Below are 27,536 nucleotides of genomic sequence, written 5' to 3'. Positions count from 1 at the left end.
TAAAAAAACCCTAATTTCCGAGAATTTCATTTTCATAACCTAATCACTTGGGAACAGTATTAAAGTCATCCTACAATTAAAATTTCAAAATAATACCTTGATTTTTTTGAGAGAAAACGTGTCATGCGTGATTTCAATTTAACATAGAAACTCCCATAGGCAATTTTCAAAGACTCATAAAACCGGAAGTTCCACTCGGATGGACAGGAAACTTACAGGGTATCTTCTCCTTATTTGTCTTAACATACTTCAATTGTCAGAATAATTTTGCTTCCGTTTATTATGACTTTTAAAAGTGTCATCCCCCCTTTTTCAATTTTTCAAGTCTTATATCTCAAAAAGTATCTGTGGTCAAAAATCACTGTCGCTAACTTTTTTGTAGGTATTGGTGTCAAGAATTTATATCTTAAATTTGGGAGGTTAGACATTTAAAATGAAAAAGATTTTCACTTCTTAAGGAATTTCAGTTATTCTTCTGTAGAAACCGGAAGTAAGGGAACCGGAAGTCCAAAACCTTACATACGCGAGACATTTACATTTGCCATCTAATAGTTATAAAACAAAATACCAGTTCTTAAAGGTACTCCTTAAAATCGAAGCGGAAAAAGTGTTCAGTATAATAATAATAATAACTAGACCTTTTTTGTCGTTCAACAAAAACGGAGGGCTTTTCGACGCTCTAAATCACCAGGATCTTAAAGAGCGATAACTCTAATAAAATTAGAAACATACAAAGAATAATCAAACCGGATCAAGTGTTCAGGAGCTTTTGAAAACGGAAACCTAAAGAGTATGTAATTCTCACAAGAGCTCTGCAAAGGGGGGTAACTCTTACAATGTTATTTTGAAAATTACTAAAAGTTACTATATTTCAGGTCTCTAAAACACCTATAAGGGATAAAAAAAATGACCCCACGGACCATAATTTTCAAACTGTACCCTTTATGCTGAACTCGGAATCGAAAACTGTTCAAAAATTCATTGAGAAATAAAAAAGTTACATGGGAAAATCAGTTTTTAATATTAGCCCTTTGAAATCCCGTATTTTTCAGAATTTCATTTTCAGACCCTTATTGCGTTGAAACATTATCAATGTCATTATATCACTCAATTTTCAATAGAATATCTTATTTAGTTTAGGAGATGTCATGACATGTTCATTTTTCCATTTAACATGGGAACTCCCATAGACAAATTCAGAGATTCATAAAACCGGAAGTACTTGTCATATGCATACCAAACTTGATACCTAAAGAGTATGTACGCCTGTTAACTGATGTTCAAAGAGAGACAACTCTTACTCCATAATTTTTGAAATAAATAAAAATTACATTATTTCAGTCTTCTGTAACTCCTATAAGGGGTCAAAAAGTGACCTACGGACCATAGTTTTTAAATTGTACTCTTAATGCTGAATACAAAGCAGAAAACGGTTTTGAAATTGGAAGAAAAATAGAAAAGTTATAAGAAAAGGGTTGTTTTCTGCAATGACCCCTATCAGTCCCTTATTTTTTAGAATTACACTTCTATAACCTTATCCGATCATTGTAACAGTATTGTGATAGTCCACTTAAAATCCCATAAAAATCCTTAGCTTCCCTTTTGAGAAAAAGTTGCACGTGTGATTTATAATTTAACATAGGAATTCCCATAGACAATTTTCAGACACTCCTAAAACCGGAAGTACTGGTCAGATTGACTTGAAACTCAAAATATATCTTAATGTTATCATTTTAAACGACATGTTATCTCAAAATTTATTTTTTCTTCATCGATTTCAGATTTTATGAAATTCATCCCCCCTTTTCTCATTTCTGGAGTCGTATATCTCAAAAAGTGTAAAAGATAGAAAAATGCTGTCGTTAAGTTTTTCGTAGGAAATGAACAGAAGAATTCATATTTAAAATTTGAATAAGTTTGATTGTAAGATAAGGGAGTTTCATGTTCTTTTCCAAAAATCAGTTTTTGGCGAATTTAAACCGGAAGTAAGGTAACCGGAATTACAAAACCTAACATACGCGAGACATTTGAATTTGCTAGCGAAGGGTTATAAATAAAAATCAATAACTTTAAAGGTTTTCCTTAAATCAGAAACGAAAAAGTGTTCAGAATAATAATAATAACTAGACCTTTTTGTCGTTCAACAATTCTCACTAGAGCTCTGCAAAGAGGAATAACTCTTACAATATTATTTTAAAAATTAGTAAAATTACTATATTTTAGGTCTCTAAAACACCTATATGGGGTCAAAAAGTGACCCCACGGACCATAATTTTTAAATTGTACCCTTTATGCTCAACTCAGAATCGAAAACTGTTCAACAAGTCATTTAAAAATAAAAAAAGTTACATGGAGAAATCAGTTTTCAATATTAGCCCCTTGAAATCCCTTATTTTTTAGAATTTCATTTTCAGACCCTTATTGGGTTGAAACAATATCAAAGTCATTATATCACTCAATTTTCGCGAGAATATCTTATTGAGTTTAGGAGATATCGTGACATGTGCATTTTTCCATTTAACATGGGAACTGCCATAGACAAATTCAGAGATTCATAAAACCGGAAGTATTTGTCATATGCATACCAAACTTGAAAGCTAAAGAGTATGTAAAATTTCCAACAGATGTGTAAAGGGAGATAACTCTTACTTCATCAATTTTGGAATAAATAAAAATTTCATTATTTCAGTCCTCTGTAATTCCTATAAGGGGTCAAAAAGTGACCCCACGGACCATAATTTTTAAATTGTACTCTCTAAGCTAAACCCAGAATAGAAAACTGTTCAAAAATTCATGGAGAAATAAAAAAGTTATGGTCAAAGGTCAGTTTTCAATGTTGGACCCTAGAAATCCCTTATTTTCCAGAAATTCATTTTCAAACCCTGACGGATTTGAAACAATATCACTTTCATTCTACCACTCAATTTTCACAAGAATGTCTTGATTATTTTAAGAGATATCGTGAAATGTGCAATTTTCCATTTAACATGAGAACTCCCATAGGCAAATTTAGAGATTCATAAAACCGAAAGTACTTGTCATATGCATACCAAACTTGAGACCTAGAGAGTATATAAGCCTGTTAACTGATGTGCAAAGGGAGATAACTCTTACTCCATTATTTTTGAAATAAATAAAAATTATGTTATTTCAGTCCTCTGAAACTCCTTCAAGGGGTCAGAAAGTGACCCCACGGACCATAGTTTTTAGGTTGTACTCTTTATTCTAAACCCAGATTAGAAAACGGTTTAAAAATTTATTGAGAAATAAAAAAGTTACAGGAAAAAGTCTGTTTTCAATGTTGGCCCCTAGAAATCCCTTATTTTATTGAATTATCCTTTGATGACCTAATGAGGTCGGAACCGTATCAGAGTCATTCTACACTTCAAATCTCACAAGAATATCTTGATTATTTTAAGAGAAAACGTGCCACGACTGATTTCAATTTAACATAGAAACTCCCATAGACAATTTTCAAAAACCAGTAAAACCGGAAATTCCGCTTGGATTATCATGAAACTTACAGTGTATCTTTCAATCATCAGTTTTAATATACATCAATGGTCAGATTAATTTTTCCCCCGTTAGTTGTGACTTTTCAAAATTTCATCCCCCCTTTTTCAATGTTTGAAGTCATATATCTCAAAAAAGTATCTGTGGTCAAAAACCACTGTCGTTGACCTTTTTGTAGGTATTGGTTTCAAGAATCTATTTCTTTAATTTGGGAAACTTGGCTATTAAAATGAGAAAGATTTTAGCTTCTTTATAAATTTAAGTTTTCTTGTCATAGATACCGGAAGTGACGTATCCGAAACTCCAAAACCTTACATACGGGAGACATTTGCATGGTCTATAAGATGGTTATAAAATAAAATGTATATATAAAAAGGCTTTCCTTAAATCCGTGACGAAAAAGTGTTCAGCATAATAATAATAAACAAGACCTTTTTTGTCGTTCAACAAAAACGGAGGGCTTTTCGACGCTTAAAATCACAAGGACCTTAAAGAGCGATAACTCTAAGAAAATGAAAAACATAAAAAAAAAATCGAACCGGATCAAGTCTTCAGGAGCTTATAAAAATGGAAAAATAAAGAGTATGTTATTCTCACTAGAGCTCTGCAAAGGGGGGTAACTCTTACAATGTTATTTTGAAAATTACTAAAAGTTGCTATATTTCAGGTCTCTAAAACACCTATAAGGGATCAAAAAGTGACCCCACGGACCATAATTTTTAAACAGTACCCTTTATGCTGAACTCAGAATCGAAAACTGTTCAAAAATTTATTTAGAAATAGAAAAGTTACATGGGAAAATCAATTTTCAATATTAGCCCCTTGAAATCCCTTATTTTCCAGAAATTCATTTTCAAACCCTAATGGGGTTGAAACATTATCAATGTCATTATATCACTTAATTTTCATAAGAATATCTTATTTAGTTTAGGAGATATCGTGACGTGCATTTTTCCATTTATCATGGGAACTCCCATAGACAAATTCAGAGATTCATAAAACCGGAAGTACTTGTCATATGCATACCAAACTTGAAACCTAAAGAGTATGTAAGCCAGCCAACAGATGTGCAAAGGGAGATAACTCTTACTTCATCATAATTGAATAGATAAAAATTTCATTATTTCAGTACTCTGTAACTCCTATAAGGGGTCAAAAAGTGAACCCACGAACCATAATTTTCAGATTTTACTCTTTAAGCTAAACCCAGCATAGAAAATTGTTCAAAAATTCATTAAGAATTAAAAAAGTTATGGGCAAAGGTCAGTTTTCAACCTTAGTCCCTAGAAATCCCTTATTTTCCATAATTTCATTTTCAAACCCTAATGGGGTTGAAACAATATCACAGTCATTATATCACTAAATTTTCACAAGAATATCTTGATTACTTTAAGAGATATCGTGAAATGTGCAATCTTCCACTTAACATGAGAACTCCCATAGACAAATTTAGAGATTCATAAAACCGAAAGTACTTGTCATATGCATACCAAACTTGAAACATAAAGAGTATGTAAGCCTGTTAACTGATGTTCAAAGGGAGATAACTCTTACTCCATTATTTTTGAAATGATTAAAAATTACATTATTTCAGTCTTCTGTAACTCCTATAAGGGGTCAAAAAGTGACCCCACGGACCATAATTTTTAAATTGTACCCTTTATGCTGAACTCAGAATTGAAAACTGTTCAAAAAATCATTGAGAAATAAAAAAGATACCTATGAAAATCTGTTTTCAATATAAGACCCTTGAAATCCCTTATTTTTCAGATTTTCATTTTCAGACCGAATGGCGGTTGAAACAATCTCAAAGCCATTATATCACTCAATTTTCACAGGAATATCTTATTTAGTTTAGGAAATATCGTGACATGTGCATTTTTCCATTTAACATGGGGACTCCCATAGACAAATTCAGAGATTCATAAAACCGGAAGTACTTGTGATATGCATACCAAACTTGAAACCTAAAGAGTATGTAAGCCCGCAAACAGATGTTCAAAGAGAGATAACTCTTGCTTCATCATATTTGAAATAGATAAAAATTTCATTATTTAAGTCCTTTCTAACTCCTATAAGGGGTCAAAAAGTGACCCCACGGACCATAGTTTTTAGATTGTACTCTTTAAGCTAAACTCAGAATAGAAAACTGTTTTAAAATTTATTCAGAATTATAAAAGTTATGGGCAAAGGTCAGTTTTCAACTTTGGCCCCTAGAAATCCCTTATTTTCCAGAAATTCATTTTCAAACCCTAATGGGGTTGAAAAAATATCAAACCCATTATAACACTAAATTTTCACAAGAATATCTTGATTACTTTTAGAGATATCATGAAATGTGCAATTTTCCATTTAACATTCGAACTCCCATAGACAAATTTAGAGATTCATAAAACCGGAAGTACTTGTCATATGCATACCAAACTTGAAACCTAAAGAGTATGTAAGCCTGTTAACTGATGTTCAAAGGGAGATAACTCTTACTCCATTATTTTTGAAATAATCAAAAATTACGTTATTTCAGTCTTCTGTAAGTCCTATAAGGGGTCAAAAAGTGACCCCACGGACCATAATTTTAAGATTTCTCTCTTTGATCTGAACCCAGAATAGAAAACTGTTTAAAAATTCATTGAGAAATAAAAAAGTTACAGGAAAAAGTCTGTTTTCAATGTTGGCCCCTAGAAATCCCTTAATTTCTAGAATTTCTTTTTCATGACCTAATGAGGTCGGCACAATATCAAGGTTATTTTACACTTAAAATCTCACAAGAATATCTTGCTTATTTTGAGAGAAAACGTGCCACGACTGATTTCAATTTAACATAGAAACTCCCATAGACAATTTTCAAAGACCCCTAAAACCGGAAGTTCCGCTTGAATTGATATGAAACTTTCAGTATATGTTCTACTTATTAGTCTTAACGTATTTCAATGCTCAAAATAATTTTCAAACCTTAATTGTGACTTTTTAAAATTTCATCCCCCCTTTTTGAATGTTTGAAATCTTATATCTCAGAAAGTATCAGTGGTCGAAAATCACTGTCGCTAACTTTTTTGTAGGTATTTGTGTCTAGAATTTATATCCTGAATTTGAGAGTCTAGACATTCAAAATGAGAAAGATTTTAGCTTCTGTAAGTATTTCAGTTTTTCTTTAGTAGAAACCGGAAGTGACTAAATCGGAAGTTCAATACCTTACATACGCGAGATATTTACATTTGCTATTTAGTGGTTATCAGAGAAAAATCCTATTTTGAAAGGTACTCCTCAAATGCTGAACGAAAAAAGTGTTCAGTATAATAATAATAATAATAATAATAATAATAAAAAAGACGAAAACAATAGGGCTTTTCGCCTGAAAGCGAAAAGCCCTAATAAAAAAGACGAAAACAATAGGGCTTTTCGCCTGAAAGCGAAAAGCCCTAATAATAATAAAACAAGACGAAAACAATAGGGCTTTTCGCCAAAAGTCGAAAAGCCCTAATAACTAGACCTTTTTTCGTTGTTCAACGAAGATTAAAGTGCTTTTCGACTCTACTCCCTTAGCCTTTTATTATTTACCATTAATACAATTGAAACATGAAAAAAAAACAAAACAAAAAAACAAAAAAAAACTTACTTTCATCCTTTTTATTCAGAGGACCTTGACCTTTGACCTTTGACCTTTTGAACACAATAAACCCTTTAGTAAGCTAAGATTTCTGTAATGTATATTCTTTATATACATAAACATACTTTACTTTCATCCCCCCCCCCCTCTTTTTCCCCTGCGCAATGGCTACGTAGATTTTTTCTCCAAACTCTAAACCAGACATCGTATTAACCTAAAATTTCAGAATACTTTACAAAACACCCCATAAAAACTTTCTGGAAAGTTTAAAAGGCATTGTCTCATTTACCTAGAAGATATAAACTTTATCGGCAAGAACAAGAAATTCAGAAGTGCCTAAAATTTCTTTTCTGGTGATCGGAGAAACAAGATATACATTTTATCTAGAACTTCTTCAAATATCTTTGATGTCATTTGTTTCTTCTGTTATGATTAGTTAATTTCCTTTCAGATATTTGTCTTCTTTTTCAAACCTCAAATTTATCTTAATTTTATTTAGAATTAATTCATCTTGTAAAATATGCTTTTTGTGATCCTGAAATGAGATTCATGTTTTTTTTTCCCCCTGTACCTTCTAACTTTACATGATTTGACTTTAATTTATGAAAGGCCGTCTACGAAACACTTGAGGATCCACCCCCGTATTTTTGTTCTACGCATTTTAGGTGGCAGCGAATTTAGTTTCGTACTAAAGTCCCGGTCAAATATCTTAAAACACTGAGATCTCTTATGTTTGATGTGATATTCGATGTAGCAAAATGAAAGGAACCATTATGGGATACATGGCAAGTCTAGCAGAGCGCTTGTTGAAAAAGTATAGCTACGCAGCCAACAGGACCAAACCTTACTTTCGCTTTCTACGCTCGCCAACCGTGCAAAGAACGATAACTCTAATTACGCGATGAAATCAAGAGAACTGGAAAAGTACTTTTTTTTCAGGCCTCTGAAACTCCTATAAGGGGTCAAAAAGTGACCCCACGGACCATAATTTTTAAAATGTATTCTTCGTGCTTAACTCAAATCGGAAAACTGTTTACAGATCTGTTGAGAAATAAAAAAGTTACAGGGAAAAGCTGTTTTGTTGTACTGGCCCCTAAAAATCCCTTATTTTGTGGAATTTTGTTTTCATCACCTAATCACCTGAAGACAGTGTAAAAGTAAGTATTCCACTTAAATATGACAAGAATTGCTTGCTTCCTTTCTGAAATAATGGAACATGCGTGATTTCAATTTAACATAGAAACTCTCATAGACAATTTTTGGGGACTCATAAAACCGAAAGTTCTGCTTGGATTGACTTGAAACTTATAGTACATGTTCTATTAATCACTTTTAACAATATGTAGTCTTCAAAATATTTTTCCTATATGGTTTTGAAATTTTAAAATTTCCATCCCCCCTTTTTCTTAACTTTGGAGTCTAACAACACAAAAATGTATCATAGGTACAACAACGCTGTCGCTAACTTTTTTGTAGGATTTCCTTTGAAGAATCTATTCCTAAAATTTGAGTGAATTTCCATATAAAATAAGAATTGTTTAAGCTCCTAAAGAAATCTGAGTTTTCTACTTGTAAATACCGGAAGTGAAGTTTCCGGAAGTATAAAACCTTACATACGGGAGAGATTCAGATAAGCTGTCTAACGGTTTTATTATAAAATACACATAACTAAAGGTTTTCTTTAAATCCGAAACGTAAAAGTGTTAGGTATAATAATAATAATAATAATAACTAGACCTTTTTTGTCGTTCAACAAAAACGGAGGGCTTTTCGACGCATTAAATCACAAGGATCTTAAAGAGCGATAACTCTAACAAAATTAAAAACATACAAAGAATAATCAAACCGGATCAAGTGTTCAGGAGCTTTTGAAAATGGAAACCTAAAGAGTATGTAATTCTCACAAGAGCTCTGCAAAGGGGGTTAACTCTTACAATGTTATTTTGAAAATTACTAAAAATTACTATATTTCAGGTCTCTAAAACACCTATAAGGGATCAAAAAGTGACCCCACGGACCATAATTTTTAAACTGTACCCTTTATGCTGAACTCGGAATCGAAAACTGTTCAAAAATTCATTGAGAAATAAAAAAGTTACATGGGAAAATCAGTTTTAAATATTAGCCCTTTGAAATCCCTTATTTTTCAGAGTTTCATTTTCAGACCCTTATTGCATTGAAACACTATCAATGTCATTATATCACTCAATTTTCAATAGAATATCTTATTTAGTTTAGGAGATATCGTGACATGTTCATTTTTCCATTTAACATGGGAACTCCCATAGACAAATTCAGAGATTCATAAAACCGGAAGTACTTGTCATATGCATACCAAACTCGAAACCTTAAGAGTATGTAAGCCCGCCAACAGATGTGCAAAGAGAGATAACTCTTGCTTCATCATATTTGAAATAGATAAAAAATTTATTATTTCAGTCCTCTGTAACTCCTTAAAGGGGTCAAAAAGTGACCCACGGACCATAATTTTTAAATAGAACTCTTTATGCTAAACTGAAATCTGAAAACTGTTTAAAAATTCATGAAGAATTAAAAAAGTTATGGGCAAAGGTCAGTTTTCAACTTTGGTCCCTAGAAATCCCTTATTTTCCAGAAATTCATTTTCAAACTCTAATGGGGTTGAAACAATATCACAGTCATTATATCACTCAATTTGCACAGGAATATCTTGATTACTTTAAGAGATATCGTGAAATGTGCAATTTTCCATTTAACATGGGAACTCCCATAGACAAATTCAGAGAGTCATAAAACCGGAAGTACTTATCATATGCATACCAAACTTGAAACCTAATGAGTATGTAAGCCTGCCAACAGATGTGCAAAGGGAGATAACTCTTACTTCATCCTTTTTGAAATTAATAAAAATTACGTTATTTCAGTCCTCTGTAACTCCTATAAGGGGTCAAAAAGTGACCCCACGGACCATAATTTTTAAATTGCTCTCTTTATACTAAATTCAAATCTGAAAGCTGTTTATAAATTTATTGAGAAATGAAAAAGTTACCTGCAAAAGTCCGTTTTCAATGTTGGCCCCTAAAAAAACCCTAATTTCCGAGAATTTCATTTTCATAACCTAATCACTTGGGAACAGTATTAAAGTCATCCTACAATTAAAATTTCAAAATAATACCTTGATTTTTTTGAGAGAAAACGTGTCATGCGTGATTTCAATTTAACATAGAAACTCCCATAGGCAATTTTCAAAGACTCATAAAACCGGAAGTTCCACTCGGATGGACAGGAAACTTACAGGGTATCTTCTCCTTATTTGTCTTAACATACTTCAATTGTCAGAATAATTTTGCTTCCGTTTATTATGACTTTTAAAAGTGTCATCCCCCCTTTTTCAATTTTTCAAGTCTTATATCTCAAAAAGTATCTGTGGTCAAAAATCACTGTCGCTAACTTTTTTGTAGGTATTGGTGTCAAGAATTTATATCTTAAATTTGGGAGGTTAGACATTTAAAATGAAAAAGATTTTCACTTCTTAAGGAATTTCAGTTATTCTTCTGTAGAAACCGGAAGTAAGGGAACCGGAAGTCCAAAACCTTACATACGCGAGACATTTACATTTGCCATCTAATAGTTATAAAACAAAATACCAGTTCTTAAAGGTACTCCTTAAAATCGAAGCGGAAAAAGTGTTCAGTATAATAATAATAATAATAAAAAAGACGAAAACAATAGGGCTTTTCGCCTGAAAGCGAAAAGCCCTAATAATAATAAAACAAGACGAAAACAATAGGGCTTTTCGCCAAAAGTCGAAAAGCCCTAATAACTAGACCTTTTTTCGTTGTTCAACGAAGATTAAAGTGCTTTTCGACTCTACTCCCTTAGCCTTTTATTATTTACCATTAATACAATTGAAACATGAAAAAAAAACAAAACAAAAAAACAAAAAAAAACTTACTTTCATCCTTTTTATTCAGAGGACCTTGACCTTTGACCTTTGACCTTTTGAACACAATAAACCCTTTAGTAAGCTAAGATTTCTGTAATGTATATTCTTTATATACATAAACATACTTTACTTTCATCCCCCCCCCTCTTTTTCCCCTGCGCAATGGCTACGTAGATTTTTTCTCCAAACTCTAAACCAGACATCGTATTAACCTAAAATTTCAGAATACTTTACAAAACACCCCATAAAAACTTTCTGGAAAGTTTAAAAGGCATTGTCTCATTTACCTAGAAGATATAAACTTTATCGGCAAGAACAAGAAATTCAGAAGTGCCTAAAATTTCTTTTCTGGTGATCGGAGAAACAAGATATACATTTTATCTAGAACTTCTTCAAATATCTTTGATGTCATTTGTTTCTTCTGTTATGATTAGTTAATTTCCTTTCAGATATTTGTCTTCTTTTTCAAACCTCAAATTTATCTTAATTTTATTTAGAATTAATTCATCTTGTAAAATATGCTTTTTGTGATCCTGAAATGAGATTCATGTTTTTTTTTTCCCCTGTACCTTCTAACTTTACATGATTTGACTTTAATTTATAAAAGGCCGTCTACGAAACACTTGAGGATCCACCCCCGTATTTTTGTTCTACGCATTTTAGGTGGCAGCGAATTTAGTTTCGTACTAAAGTCCCGGTCAAATATCTTAAAACACTGAGATCTCTTATGTTTGATGTGATATTCGATGTAGCAAAATGAAAGGAACCATTATGGGATACATGGCAAGTCTAGCAGAGCGCTTGTTGAAAAAGTATAGCTACGCAGCCAACAGGACCAAACCTTACTTTCGCTTTCTACGCTCGCCAACCGTGCAAAGAACGATAACTCTAATTACGCGATGAAATCAAGAGAACTGGAAAAGTACTTTTTTTTCAGGCCTCTGAAACTCCTATAAGGGGTCAAAAAGTGACCCCACGGACCATAATTTTTAAAATGTATTCTTCGTGCTTAACTCAAATCGGAAAACTGTTTACAGATCTGTTGAGAAATAAAAAAGTTACAGGGAAAAGCTGTTTTGTTGTACTGGCCCCTAAAAATCCCTTATTTTGTGGAATTTTGTTTTCATCACCTAATCACCTGAAGACAGTGTAAAAGTAAGTATTCCACTTAAATATGACAAGAATTGCTTGCTTCCTTTCTGAAATAATGGAACATGCGTGATTTCAATTTAACATAGAAACTCTCATAGACAATTTTTGGGGACTCATAAAACCGAAAGTTCTGCTTGGATTGACTTGAAACTTATAGTACATGTTCTATTAATCACTTTTAACAATATGTAGTCTTCAAAATATTTTTCCTATATGGTTTTGAAATTTTAAAATTTCCATCCCCCCTTTTTCTTAACTTTGGAGTCTAACAACACAAAAATGTATCATAGGTACAACAACGCTGTCGCTAACTTTTTTGTAGGATTTCCTTTGAAGAATCTATTCCTAAAATTTGAGTGAATTTCCATATAAAATAAGAATTGTTTAAGCTCCTAAAGAAATCTGAGTTTTCTACTTGTAAATACCGGAAGTGAAGTTTCCGGAAGTATAAAACCTTACATACGGGAGAGATTCAGATAAGCTGTCTAACGGTTTTATTATAAAATACACATAACTAAAGGTTTTCTTTAAATCCGAAACGTAAAAGTGTTAGGTATAATAATAATAATAATAATAACTAGACCTTTTTTGTCGTTCAACAAAAACGGAGGGCTTTTCGACGCATTAAATCACAAGGATCTTAAAGAGCGATAACTCTAACAAAATTAAAAACATACAAAGAATAATCAAACCGGATCAAGTGTTCAGGAGCTTTTGAAAATGGAAACCTAAAGAGTATGTAATTCTCACAAGAGCTCTGCAAAGGGGGTTAACTCTTACAATGTTATTTTGAAAATTACTAAAAATTACTATATTTCAGGTCTCTAAAACACCTATAAGGGATCAAAAAGTGACCCCACGGACCATAATTTTTAAACTGTACCCTTTATGCTGAACTCGGAATCGAAAACTGTTCAAAAATTCATTGAGAAATAAAAAAGTTACATGGGAAAATCAGTTTTAAATATTAGCCCTTTGAAATCCCTTATTTTTCAGAGTTTCATTTTCAGACCCTTATTGCATTGAAACACTATCAATGTCATTATATCACTCAATTTTCAATAGAATATCTTATTTAGTTTAGGAGATATCGTGACATGTTCATTTTTCCATTTAACATGGGAACTCCCATAGACAAATTCAGAGATTCATAAAACCGGAAGTACTTGTCATATGCATACCAAACTCGAAACCTTAAGAGTATGTAAGCCCGCCAACAGATGTGCAAAGAGAGATAACTCTTGCTTCATCATATTTGAAATAGATAAAAATTTTATTATTTCAGTCCTCTGTAACTCCTTAAAGGGGTCAAAAAGTGACCCACGGACCATAATTTTTAAATAGAACTCTTTATGCTAAACTGAAATCTGAAAACTGTTTAAAAATTCATGAAGAATTAAAAAAGTTATGGGCAAAGGTCAGTTTTCAACTTTGGTCCCTAGAAATCCCTTATTTTCCAGAAATTCATTTTCAAACTCTAATGGGGTTGAAACAATATCACAGTCATTATATCACTCAATTTGCACAGGAATATCTTGATTACTTTAAGAGATATCGTGAAATGTGCAATTTTCCATTTAACATGGGAACTCCCATAGACAAATTCAGAGAGTCATAAAACCGGAAGTACTTATCATATGCATACCAAACTTGAAACCTAATGAGTATGTAAGCCTGCCAACAGATGTGCAAAGGGAGATAACTCTTACTTCATCCTTTTTGAAATTAATAAAAATTACGTTATTTCAGTCCTCTGTAACTCCTATAAGGGGTCAAAAAGTGACCCCACGGACCATAATTTTTAAATTGCTCTCTTTATACTAAATTCAAATCTGAAAGCTGTTTATAAATTTATTGAGAAATGAAAAAGTTACCTGCAAAAGTCCGTTTTCAATGTTGGCCCCTAAAAAAACCCTAATTTCCGAGAATTTCATTTTCATAACCTAATCACTTGGGAACAGTATTAAAGTCATCCTACAATTAAAATTTCAAAATAATACCTTGATTTTTTTGAGAGAAAACGTGTCATGCGTGATTTCAATTTAACATAGAAACTCCCATAGGCAATTTTCAAAGACTCATAAAACCGGAAGTTCCACTCGGATGGACAGGAAACTTACAGGGTATCTTCTCCTTATTTGTCTTAACATACTTCAATTGTCAGAATAATTTTGCTTCCGTTTATTATGACTTTTAAAAGTGTCATCCCCCCTTTTTCAATTTTTCAAGTCTTATATCTCAAAAAGTATCTGTGGTCAAAAATCACTGTCGCTAACTTTTTTGTAGGTATTGGTGTCAAGAATTTATATCTTAAATTTGGGAGGTTAGACATTTAAAATGAAAAAGATTTTCACTTCTTAAGGAATTTCAGTTATTCTTCTGTAGAAACCGGAAGTAAGGGAACCGGAAGTCCAAAACCTTACATACGCGAGACATTTACATTTGCCATCTAATAGTTATAAAACAAAATACCAGTTCTTAAAGGTACTCCTTAAAATCGAAGCGGAAAAAGTGTTCAGTATAATAATAATAATAATAAAAAAGACGAAAACAATAGGGCTTTTCGCCTGAAAGCGAAAAGCCCTAATAATAATAAAACAAGACGAAAACAATAGGGCTTTTCGCCAAAAGTCGAAAAGCCCTAATAACTAGACCTTTTTTCGTTGTTCAACGAAGATTAAAGTGCTTTTCGACTCTACTCCCTTAGCCTTTTATTATTTACCATTAATACAATTGAAACATGAAAAAAAAACAAAACAAAAAAACAAAAAAAAACTTACTTTCATCCTTTTTATTCAGAGGACCTTGACCTTTGACCTTTGACCTTTTGAACACAATAAACCCTTTAGTAAGCTAAGATTTCTGTAATGTATATTCTTTATATACATAAACATACTTTACTTTCATCCCCCCCCCTCTTTTTCCCCTGCGCAATGGCTACGTAGATTTTTTCTCCAAACTCTAAACCAGACATCGTATTAACCTAAAATTTCAGAATACTTTACAAAACACCCCATAAAAACTTTCTGGAAAGTTTAAAAGGCATTGTCTCATTTACCTAGAAGATATAAACTTTATCGGCAAGAACAAGAAATTCAGAAGTGCCTAAAATTTCTTTTCTGGTGATCGGAGAAACAAGATATACATTTTATCTAGAACTTCTTCAAATATCTTTGATGTCATTTGTTTCTTCTGTTATGATTAGTTAATTTCCTTTCAGATATTTGTCTTCTTTTTCAAACCTCAAATTTATCTTAATTTTATTTAGAATTAATTCATCTTGTAAAATATGCTTTTTGTGATCCTGAAATGAGATTCATGTTTTTTTTTCCCCCTGTACCTTCTAACTTTACATGATTTGACTTTAATTTATAAAAGGCCGTCTACGAAACACTTGAGGATCCACCCCCGTATTTTTGTTCTACGCATTTTAGGTGGCAGCGAATTTAGTTTCGTACTAAAGTCCCGGTCAAATATCTTAAAACACTGAGATCTCTTATGTTTGATGTGATATTCGATGTAGCAAAATGAAAGGAACCATTATGGGATACATGGCAAGTCTAGCAGAGCGCTTGTTGAAAAAGTATAGCTACGCAGCCAACAGGACCAAACCTTACTTTCGCTTTCTACGCTCGCCAACCGTGCAAAGAACGATAACTCTAATTACGCGATGAAATCAAGAGAACTGGAAAAGTACTTTTTTTTCAGGCCTCTGAAACTCCTATAAGGGGTCAAAAAGTGACCCCACGGACCATAATTTTTAAAATGTACTCTTCGTGCGTAACTCAAATCCGGAAACTGTTTACAGATCTGTTGAGAAATAAAAAAGTTACAGAGAAAAGCTGTTTTGTTGTACTGGCCCCTAAAAATCCCTTATTTTGTGGAATTTTGCTTTCATCACCTAATCACCTGAAGACAGTGTAAAAGTAAGTATTCCACTTAAATATGACAAGAATTGCTTGCTTCCTTTCTGATTTAATGGAACATGCGTGATTTCAATTTAACATAGAAACTCTCATAGATAATTTTTGGTGACTCATAAAACCGAAAGTCCTGCTTCGATTGACTTGAAACTGACCGTACATGTTCTATTAATCACTTTTAACAATATGTAGTCTTCAAAATATTTCTCCTACATGGTTTTTAAATTTTAAAATATCCATCCCCCCTTTTTCTTAACTTTGGAGTCTTATAACACAAAAATATATCATAGGTACAATAACGCTGTCGCTAACTTTTTTGAAGGATTAACTTTGAAGAATCAATTCCTAAAATTTGAATGAATTTCCATAGAAAATAAGAATTTCTTAAGCTTCTAAAGAAATTTTAGTTTTCTGCTTGTCTATACCGGAAGTGACATTTCCGGAAGTACAAAACCTTACATACGCGAGACATTTAAGAATGCAATCTGACGACCCTAATATAAAATACATATATCCAAGAGTTCTCTTTAAATCCGTGACGAAAAAGTGTTAGGTATAATAATAATAATAATAATAATAAAACAAGACGAAAACAATAGGGCTTTTCGCCAAAAGTCGAAAAGCCCTAATTATTACATGTATTACAAGTATTGTCGCATTGGAATCCATACCTTCCCTCTGAACATTCTGAAAAAGAAAAGCAACAAACAATGCAAACAATATTTACATGAGTATTGTTGTTCTTTTGGTGTTTATTTAAAATACAATAAAAGTAACGTACAGCTAATGAAATATGAAGATAATTAACAGTTATCAAGCTCCAAAAGTCCACTGATACGATACAAAATATAGGCAGAGCAAAAGAAGATCTCTGAAAACAGGAAAGATGGAATAAGTTGTCATTGTGAAGTAAACACCCCCTGTTGACCGAACACACGTGCCATGTGTTCTTTGTCATGAATGGAGAAATCTTTGGTGAATTCAGTATGAAATAATGGTCTAAAAACTGATATGAAAGACGTCAATGAACATTCAACGTAACGACATATTGACGTTGCAAACAAGGCAATAGTATCGACCACAGATAAAAAAGATATTGTAGATACCCTTGTATCATCAACTTGTTTGTCTGTAACTGCGTTGTTTTTAAAATAAAATTATATGTACAAAGAACGTGCTCTTGCATATTGAATGAACTGTGAGACAAACCCTATATGATGATAATAATACGTATATTGCTATATAAATATAGGACGTATAAGATAGGAGATTTGAAGCCATCACTAATCTTTAATTGTTAGTTTGCCATAAAAATATATCCAGATATGAATCGGTTGTTTAGACTACGTTGTGTCTAGTGTTTCTGTGTAACCTGTAATTTCAATTTTCCAATTTTTATTAATTCTTTTCAAGTAATTCAATGATAAAATATATAGTTTACCTTTTTCACACTTAGGTCCCGTCCATCCTACATCACATCCTTCTGGACAATTGCCATTAAATCTGTCACATGGCATGTCTTCATAACAATGTCTCCTACAGTTGTATTTGCAGTTTGCCCCATAAGAACCAGTTGTACAAGTTGTTGACGAAAACATGATGCTCACATATCATTTCTAGTAATGTGGGCAAATGTTTGCTAAACAATATCAACGTAATGGTCGCTTATTGTGCTTTAATGGTTTTATTCATCGAACTTCACGTCGAACTTCACGTGGACCTATTTCTAGAAACTTATAATGTTCACACTGACCATCAAAACATCGGCCCTTCCCATCCTTTTTCGCAGCCTTTTGTACAGCTGCCGTTATCATCGTCACATGTCTTATTTTCAAAACTATATCCACTATATGGTATCTACAATTTGAACCGTATGCTCTATTCTCACATGCTGCAACCGAAGGGTTTTCGTTTCATTAAAAAAGCAATTTTCAAGCTATTACCCATAGATTTCTAATTCTTGTTTTTTTTTTTTTTTTTTTTTTTTTTTTTTTTTTTTTTTTTGAGAATAACACTTGTTTAAGACATGTATTTAAAGTCAAAATTAATGATCAATCACACAGTAAGGACTTGAATATTCTTTAGGATTTGTATTTATTTTTACCAGATTTTTCAAATAAATGCTATTACACTTAAAGTGTTCCTTACATTGAGAACACGTATCCCCTCTGTATCCGGGCTTACAACTATACAAGCAACTGCCATTTACATTGCTACAAAATCTTGGATAAAGACGGTTACTGCTATATTGTATGGAACAAGCATTTCCATACCACCCTCTCATACAAGGATCTGAAAATTTTCATTTATCGGAAGAAAATATACAATCAATATCGTCAAAGTAAAGAATAGATCATGGAAAATACGCGTTAATATGTGGGCTGTGCTAAAGGTTCGTGGACACATGCTATATCTTGTTTACATTAACAACACTGCCAAGTATGTGCGATAGTATTTGAATATAGACCATGATTGAGTAAATAGATACAAATCAGATGCTCAATAAAATACGAATTCAATAATATTATCATAAATAGTTGTATATACAGGACATTAATTATAATATGATGTTCATTACAAAAACAGTGGTTTCCCTCTTCTTGATGATACTGCCAAGTGTGTCCGATGATACTTACATTTAATTCATTATGATATCGTCTATGACGAGTTAGTATTTAACAATCATAGCAGAACACAATAATTTACCAATGTTATCAGCAAAAATTCTTTGTAGATGCAAGGCGAACGATCAAATTCATAATTAAATTCATAAATACAGGATTTTGTATTTTCATTACAAGACAGTAATCTTTCACTTCTAGCAAAAATGATTAAAATTAAGTATTCATGGTCTGAAAATATTTATTCCACTTGTAAATCACTGGACCAGAAATAATCCTTTTATATTCTGCTGATTCAATTATTTTTTGTAGTCTCTTTTCAGCACAGCACGATTTCTAACAAAACACACAATTTTATAACGCACACTGCATTCGGATGAACAGGGTTGCTTTTTTCAGCTTTTTCAGAAATACATTTCTTACTTCTTTTCCTTGATGTTCCTTTCATAAATCTAACAACCGATTATTCCGATTTTGGAAAATGACATCAGCAGTTTTTGGCACTTTAAATTTAATTAGACTTGATTAAAGGCTAACATAGCAGATCACTGTTTATTTCTGAATGGCCTTATCTATGCTACTAATTGAGGTGTAAAAAAATTCCTCTGTAATATATGAGCTTCATTTTGATCAAATTAAAAAAAAACTATAAATGTTTTAAATGCCACTAATTATTTTTCTATTAAAAAAATTATCAAGTGTTTCCACAGTTTTGTCCAGCATAGCCAGGTTCACAATCCTCACAGTATTTTCCAGTAAATCGTGGTTGACATTTTACACAGCCATTAACTATATGGCAATCTGTTCAACGCTGTAAACACAGTACAGTTTTCGCCATACTGGTTTACCTCACACCCTGAAAATAACAATAAGAGATTTTTTTTGAAAAAAATATTTCCCTTCTTTTGATTTTCTTCATTAATGAAATGTAATTTAAAAAAATCTTGAAAAAATGTCACTTTTTGTAAAGCTTAAGTACGAAATGTTTATCCATATCATATATGATTAAATAATTATAAAGCAATGTGAGTGTTGAATATATAGTACATAAAAGAGGTAACATGTAACAATTAATGAAAGCTTTTTCAATTGTATGTTTAGTTCAAATAAAATGATGTTAATTTTCTTTTATGTAACAATGCTTATTATTTTTTTATGATTGAAAAAAAAAGCTACAAGATGTAGGAAAAATTGGTGTACACAAAAAGAACCTACATGTCCGAGAGTGGAAATAACCAGACTCTCTCGCATATTAACTTTCATTATCTAAGAAACAAACGCAGGCTGAATGTTTCAGAATATAGTGCGCTATTCACTTCGACTCGCTACTAGACGACATATGCATTGGCCATGTTCTATTGATGAAAAATCTTCACAATTGATATAAACGTTTGAATTTACTACAATTGTCCAGATAGACGAACGTACCTCTGTGACTAAAACAATGATCTTGTAATGGTACATGTACGTATATTTGTATGAGTGTAATTTTTTTTATGTCCCTAGTGTTGGAATTATTGTTCTGATTACAATATAGACCTCAATTTCACATATTTCCAAGAAAACCTGCCATCCATCTTTGGGACCTGGTGTATTAGTATAAAACCGTATATATTGAGTCTGTTGATGAAATTCCACGACTGATGGCAACGGTATTCATTCATTTGCAGGAGATCTATTTTGGCAACATATAGTTTCCCTTTTTAGTAAAATACTGCAAGAGGTAGTTGTTGTAGCAAGTGTCCTATTCTCCTTTGATTTTGGCATTGACTTCAACCTATTGAAAGTTAAGAATTTATTTTTTAATTACAAGATGTGATAGGCATTAAAGCAAAAGAGGAAAAATGTTATCTTTTCATGCCTTAGCGAAATAGCATAACTTACATTTTGCATGCAATTTGACCAAGATATTCAAACACGGAGTACAGTCAAGGTAGCTCAATCGGTAGGGCGCTCGCTCCGTGATCGGAAGATCGTTTGTTCGAATAACGGCCGCGACTGACCTAAGTCGATAAAAAATAGGTAGCAACTGTTCCTTCGCCAAGCGCTTGGCACTTTGAAGTGAAAGTTGCGAGTCTTTCGGATGAGACCTTAAAAACAAAGGCCCCGTGTCACGGTAGGCGTTGACACGATAAAGAATCCTCCCTGCTCAATAATCCTGAGTGCCTAGAAAAGATCTAAATTTGAAGCCCTTCACCGGTATATTGTGACGTCGCTATGAGTGAAAAATTCTCAAACGGCACATAAAACAACATACAATCAATCAATCTAACATGTACTAAATCTTCTGACCCAAGAACTTTGCATTTTTGATTTGTAAAATATTCGTTTTAACAAGTTTCTTGACCAAATGATTTTTTCATGCTTTGCTCATTTGATCTAGACAAAATGGTCGTGAATACGAGTGGTGATCAAAAAGTTCGCGAACTATCTCTATATTTACAAAACCACGATTCAGATCAGAATGATGTTTGGCACACATATAGTCATAAATATGCTCTATAAATAGCAGGTGTCAAGTAATATTTTGCTCGATGTTTGTGACGTCACAATGTGAAAATGACATCAATATGTCAGTGACTTGTGACAGAAAATGGTTGACTTCATTGTAATCGAGACGAACGGCTGTAAAGTTTAACATGTATCTCTGAAATTCCTTTGCAGTAGCATATAATAATTTGTACAATGTTAATGAAGACAAAAGACTTGCCAGAAATTTAATCAATAATTAGATTGGTTGTTTAAGTGAAGAAAGTGAGATGATTAAAAATGGCGTTTGTTCTGTTGCCCAGTGGAAGCAAACGTGAAAAGAGATGTGTTTCTCTTTGATCAAATTGCTAAGAAAGATCGCCAAGTTACAATTAGAAAAATAGTTGAATATCTTAACAATAATATAATAATTGAATCCCTAAAATTTCGTTTACTTTAGACATTTAACATGTCAGTTATTATAAAAAGAAGACGCCAATACTTTATCCACGTTGGATAAATGACGCTTCCAAGACAGAGGATTGTGATGTTCAACATGCTCATTCTGGGGAAAGATTTCCTTATCCACCCATCCAGTTGCCGAGATTTGGTCAAATTTGACAAATGGACTGTTCTTGTTATAAAAATAACTTGCACGGTAAGAAATATAAGACTAGGAAACATCTTTCAGCTTCTGTGTACAGAACGCTACGGAGCATGTCACGTGACCGCCTGGATCACGTGATTCGCGCATGTGCAGAACGCTGTTAGATGTGCATTAAAATTGGAGAGGACTACTTTAAAATATAATGAACACTGAAACCCAATTTTATTTCTTTTATGAAAGTAATTCAATTAGTTCGCGAACTTTTTGATCAACCCACGTATATAAGGTTAAAGATTCTTTTCTATGTGTCGACATGGCTACATTGATAATCTGCTGACGAATTACATTGACTTCAAATATGAGCTAAACGTCGCCTCAACCTGAAGCATGAACTTTTAATGCTAGGAGAAAGATTTTGGAATTTCTCCTAAAGAGCAGTTAAATCATACCAAAATCATGCAGATTTTTTTGCTGGAATATGCGATTTCTCCCTTTAAAAGATTTCGACTGCTAAGATCTTAAGATTTTGGGAACCATGACATTAAATATATATGTTTGACCTTGGTTCTTTGAATTTCAGGGATCTACATTATCAATCAGAGCAAACACAAATCAAATCAAATACGGTCATTAAGGTACCAGAATTTGATGCCTTTTATATTATAATCTTTCTGGAGGTCTACTTCTAGCCAGGCTTCTCTCCTTCGTTTTCCTGTATATGAACAGGATCTATCAATTATTGACAGAAGGGACAGATTTCCATCAATTGTCCTGCATGCTCCATAACCGTTAAATGTAGAGCTTTGACTGGCTGTTGTTGTATCTGGAACAACTAGCTGATCTGGGTGTTAAAATATGTTAAGAGAATAAATTACATATACCGAAAATCTCAGTTTGAATTTTTTCATTCCATAATTTCTGTTGAATTCTAAAAGTATTTAATGGCTTGTAAATATTTTTTTTAAGATTGAATACTTTGCACAAAGAATTTTAAGAAAGCATTTATCTTTGTAAGAACGTTTCATTATCCTCATTACTTTAGACGTCATAATAGATGTGAAGATTTTTGTTGTTACAAAAAAGAAATCAAGTTGTTTATTAGGATGCATGTGCTATTTATAAAACTTAATGTATCCGTAACAACCATGGATGTCTGCGGTTACAAAAAATATCACACAACTTTGATCAATCATCAGATTTTTTTTTTGATAAAGCATACTATTTTTCAGTTAATATTTTCAAGGGAAATCGGCTCTATCTCTTCACTTAGTAACTGTGAAAGATGTAGAATATTATTGCTGAGAAATTATTGCCAAAAATCTTTTTCGTCCGACCTTTAATGAAAAAGACTGCTTTGAAGGTTAAAAATGGATTATAAAAAGAGGTTCGACCATGAGCTTTTGAGCAAACTTTTTGTCTCAATTTCTATTTCAAAAATTCTACATAATATTTTAGTTATTACAATAAATTTTGATTCTAGCCATTAAATTATATTTAATTAAAATATCAAGATTAAATTCCATAGGAAAAGAATGAAGTGAGGAACTATATCTTGTGACGGAAGATTTTTTTAATCAGAAAATGATCTTTTTTTTTTTTTTACTTTAAGTATTACTGTCCTCTTAAGTTTGGATTCCTTGTTTTCCACGCAGGCTGCACACAGAGGTATGTTGTGCAGTGAATTTTTTTACGTTGGTCCCATATCATTTATTAAATTAACTGTCATTAATTGTTTAATCATATTGTAACAAATATTGCAAATATATTGTGAAAGAGTAGAAAAATAGCCCTAATTTAGCCTAAAATTTAACACTATTTTAGTAATATCTAAAAAATTTACATAATAGACACCCACTTTTAATTTTCTTCTCTGATTATGTAAGATAAGTTTTACCATTCTGTTTAAAATTAGTAAAATCGTAAATTAAGACTTAAAAATGATTTTATTGCTTGTTGAATTTTTCATGCTAGAAAAAGGTCATTTTTTGAGTACAGAGAGGTCGAATAATTGATTATGCAAAGTAATTTGATATGAAACTTTTTCGTTGTCACAAATTTTAATGTATCTATTCAACATAAAATAAATCTGTATTTTGGTTACATGATCTATTTGGATAAAAATATTGCAGCAAAACTTCGATAAATTGATTTATGAGTTAGATGTAATTACAACGCAAAAAGATCATATTAAATGCTCCATACCACAAAAAGAAGCGCACTGGCACCCATCCTTTTTTTTTTTAATTAAACTTTCTGTGTTGATTCAAAAAATACAATTGATAAAAAAAATTATTGATACTTTTGAAAGCATGATTATATACAATAAGCAATATCCAATTCAAATCTTTAGTTTTCAATAACATACATGAATTACGAGGCGTTTCGGATGGAAGTCTTCCTAAGCATCGATAAAAGTATTCAGTCTGACGTTTATATTTAGTTCTTCAAACCAGTTAAGCCATTTGGGGATGAGATTAAAGCGAATACAATTTCAATGCATTAAAAAAAAAATTATTATGTCTATCTCTAAGTTGTGCGTCTCTTTGAAAGCACTGAATATTGAATTGCCGATTAATTTCAAACAATTCGGCAATTTAAAGGAATCTGTTTTTCCTCTGGATTGATCAGAAAACTATGGTTAAAAGACATGCTAGGTGGATTGAAAATCATCTTAGACACTATAATTTCAATCCATTGTTTTTACGGACATTCCCTCTGAATTAGATGGAAATGATTTTATCAACATAATTACATGTACTTCCAAATTTCTCAGTTAATATCCTGTGGTCTAAGAATAAACAAAAACAACATACCTATTGTAAGAGCAGATCTATCCATTGGTACTGCTTCTTTTTATTTCGATTTGACATCAATATCTTAGAGCAATTTGACGATGGATTGCTTTGCCTTTTCAAGTAAATGTATATCAAAAAAAAAAATATTTTAGAGTCATATTTTTTTTGAAAGTTTTGGATGCGATGTTATCATTTATGTGAGTATTAATCATCAAAGTGTATTTAATCTTTTCTTAAATGAAAAAAATAATGTAAACATGGACCATGTTTAGGCCCTGAAAAGCCTCAACGAAAGGGAATTTAATTTCAGACGACAACTTGAGATAATAATTTCCTTTTCTAACCAAGTTTGTATTCAAAACCTCTTTAATACAGCATGTATTTGACTGTTATTGAAACATCATCACAAAAAGTACTGATTTTAGAAACCCTGATACAACTATCATCGTTCTCGAGTCATCTTCACATCGTCAGGCGTGTTCACGCCCACAAGTGGACTCAGGACCCCTGACGTTGTGAGGATGTGTTCGAGTGTGAATAAGAGAAATATATAGATTTTAAAATTAATAACATAAAACTTGGTGTTTTTTTTCGTATTAATCTACCTATTTTTTTTCTATCTAAAACACAATGCCTTAAAATGGCTTATGAAAATTTAACCTTAAGAACTTTATTATAATTTCTTTATTTTCATTATATAATCTTCATCAAAGTGAAATATGGAGTAAAAGAATTAAAAAAATAAAATAACTTCAATAGAAATACTTAAGTAGCAAAAAAGGTATATAGATATTAACATAGAATGTGAATGGATGCGAAAATGGCCTGAAATATATGTCTGTTGTCATAAGTTTTCATTCTTTTGTTGTTTTCTTTGATTTTGGTTTGTAAAGGAGCATAAGTAATTTAAACAAAAAAGTAATTTAAGCTTTATCGGGATTTTGTCAACGGAAATACGTACAAGCACGTGCATATCACAGTTTTATTTTTTTTTTTTCACGGCGGACCTAAGTATTTTGTTAACATCAATGGCCGACTTATTGACATTCGTATTGAAATAATCTTATAATTAAACAATTCTATGAATTACAATATTGGGACTGAGTTGAATAATAAGCGCTAGCCAATAATGTATTCTTAAAGGTACGCGCATTTTAATAAGTGATCAATTATGGATAATATATATTATTATTTATATCAAAGTTCTCCACATTTGAACATTTAACCATGGAGTAAGCGAAAGCAAAATGGGATCGAAAGGACAAATGCGTGTTAGACTCTCTAAACCTAACAATTGCAAAACAACCCCCCCCCCCAAACAAAACAAAAAATTAAAAAGCCAGAAAAAGTAAACAAATAAATAAAAGAAATAATAAGAAATAAAATAAATAAAAATAAAACCATATCTTTCTCTACAAAAGTACCAAATTAGACCCAAACTGTGGAAGCTTTTTAAAAGAATTTCATTTTTTTTAATTTCAATATAGTGACTTATGCAACAATGTTCATCAGATTTTATTAAAAAACTAATATACAACAATGATCTTGCCTGTTGAATGACAAGCTTTATTTAGATATGTTAAGAATTCATGAAGGAATAGTATTTAAAAAAAAAAGTTACAGACACACAAAAGAACACACGAACAAACACCGACCTTTAAACATCGCCTGAGCTTTTACTTTTTTTCTGTAACTGTCTGGTCTTAACTAGGGGCATAAACATGACATAACTGTAATATTGTTTTCTATGTTTTGTTCTTTCTAAAGTTTTCCTCCATTGTTTATACTTCTCCATGTGCTCCAGTGCTAAAAAAGATTATAACTAGGGATTATTTATTTTAACATTACGAGTAAGATAATTTTCACGCAGGTCTTTTTGTTAAAACAATATGTCAAAAATATTATTGTTATTCATGTAATATAACATCGAAAAATACACATAATTTTTTTTTCTTATTTAACAGTTACTTGAATGAACAACTACAAAGAGGGTATTCTGAATAATATTTTAAATGATTGCTTACATAAACATTAATTTCCGATCTCTACAGTCTAAAAATGAATGTTATCTAACCTATCATTTCAATACTCGGAGCATATTAAAATATGTAGCATATTTATGTTTTACATGTACTAGCATAACAAAATATTTACAATCGTTGAATTTCCATTACATATTAATAGCAGTAATAAAAAGCTTCTTGAATAAAATCCACTGATCAATTGAAGGTCAAGAATAAAAGATGCAGTTCTGCGCCCATTTATTTTCATCACTCAGAAGAATGTACCTCGCTGTTTTGAAAAAAGCATTAGGGATCTAAGTATTTGCGTATACAATTTCCGTGTTACAGTATGCTTCTAGCGAATTCCCTAACAAAGTAATCCAAACAGCTTTGAAGCAAAACTGGTAATAAAACGAAAGTTTAATTAAGAAATGGACACTTTAAAATACGAGTATAAAGTAAAATGTATAGAAGATGATCTAAAGTTATAATTATTCCTGACATATGATTGGACTAAAAATATTACTGCTTGCAGTGGTTATCTTAAATTGCTTTGGCTAACTTTAGCTTTGCTTTTCTTAAAGAGAAGATTAAATAAAAAGAAACTAACATAATGCTTAAGTTTGTAAAATTTAAACTTTTTTTCTTTCTTTTATCCCCACTTACCGAATTTTGCATTGAGTATACTGGAACATACTATGCATAATGTGGTAAGTAAAATAAATATTTTTTTTGACTTTTTGGTATAGTAATTTTTAAGAAGTTGATTTTATTCACCCAACATTTCCTATCTATAATTATTTAAATGATCCATTGTTGTGAACGGAAATATATTTCAGCAAGGCTTTATCCAGGCTTCATTTTTTTCATTCCATGACTAGAACTTGGTCAAACAAAAATGCCACAATCCACATTGAAAAG

The 27,536-nt window shown here is 31.8% G+C and overlaps 1 protein-coding gene across 1 annotated transcript in view; it reads right to left on the bottom strand.

Annotated features, from left to right (window-relative positions):
• Nucleotides 1-27,536, bottom strand: part of LOC133188391 (receptor-type tyrosine-protein phosphatase epsilon-like) — a 334,222-nt gene that overhangs the window by 107,364 nt on the left and 199,322 nt on the right. The window lies entirely within an intron of this gene.

Source organism: Saccostrea echinata, unplaced genomic scaffold (assembly GCF_033153115.1).
Source record: "Saccostrea echinata isolate AGI-Se365-2 ecotype Australia unplaced genomic scaffold, CSIRO_AGI_Sech_v1 ptg000016l, whole genome shotgun sequence".
Classification (NCBI taxonomy): Eukaryota; Metazoa; Mollusca; class Bivalvia; order Ostreida; family Ostreidae; genus Saccostrea; species Saccostrea echinata.
The sequence above is the reverse complement of the archived record's forward strand: the minus strand, read 5'-3'. Positions and strand labels throughout refer to the sequence as shown.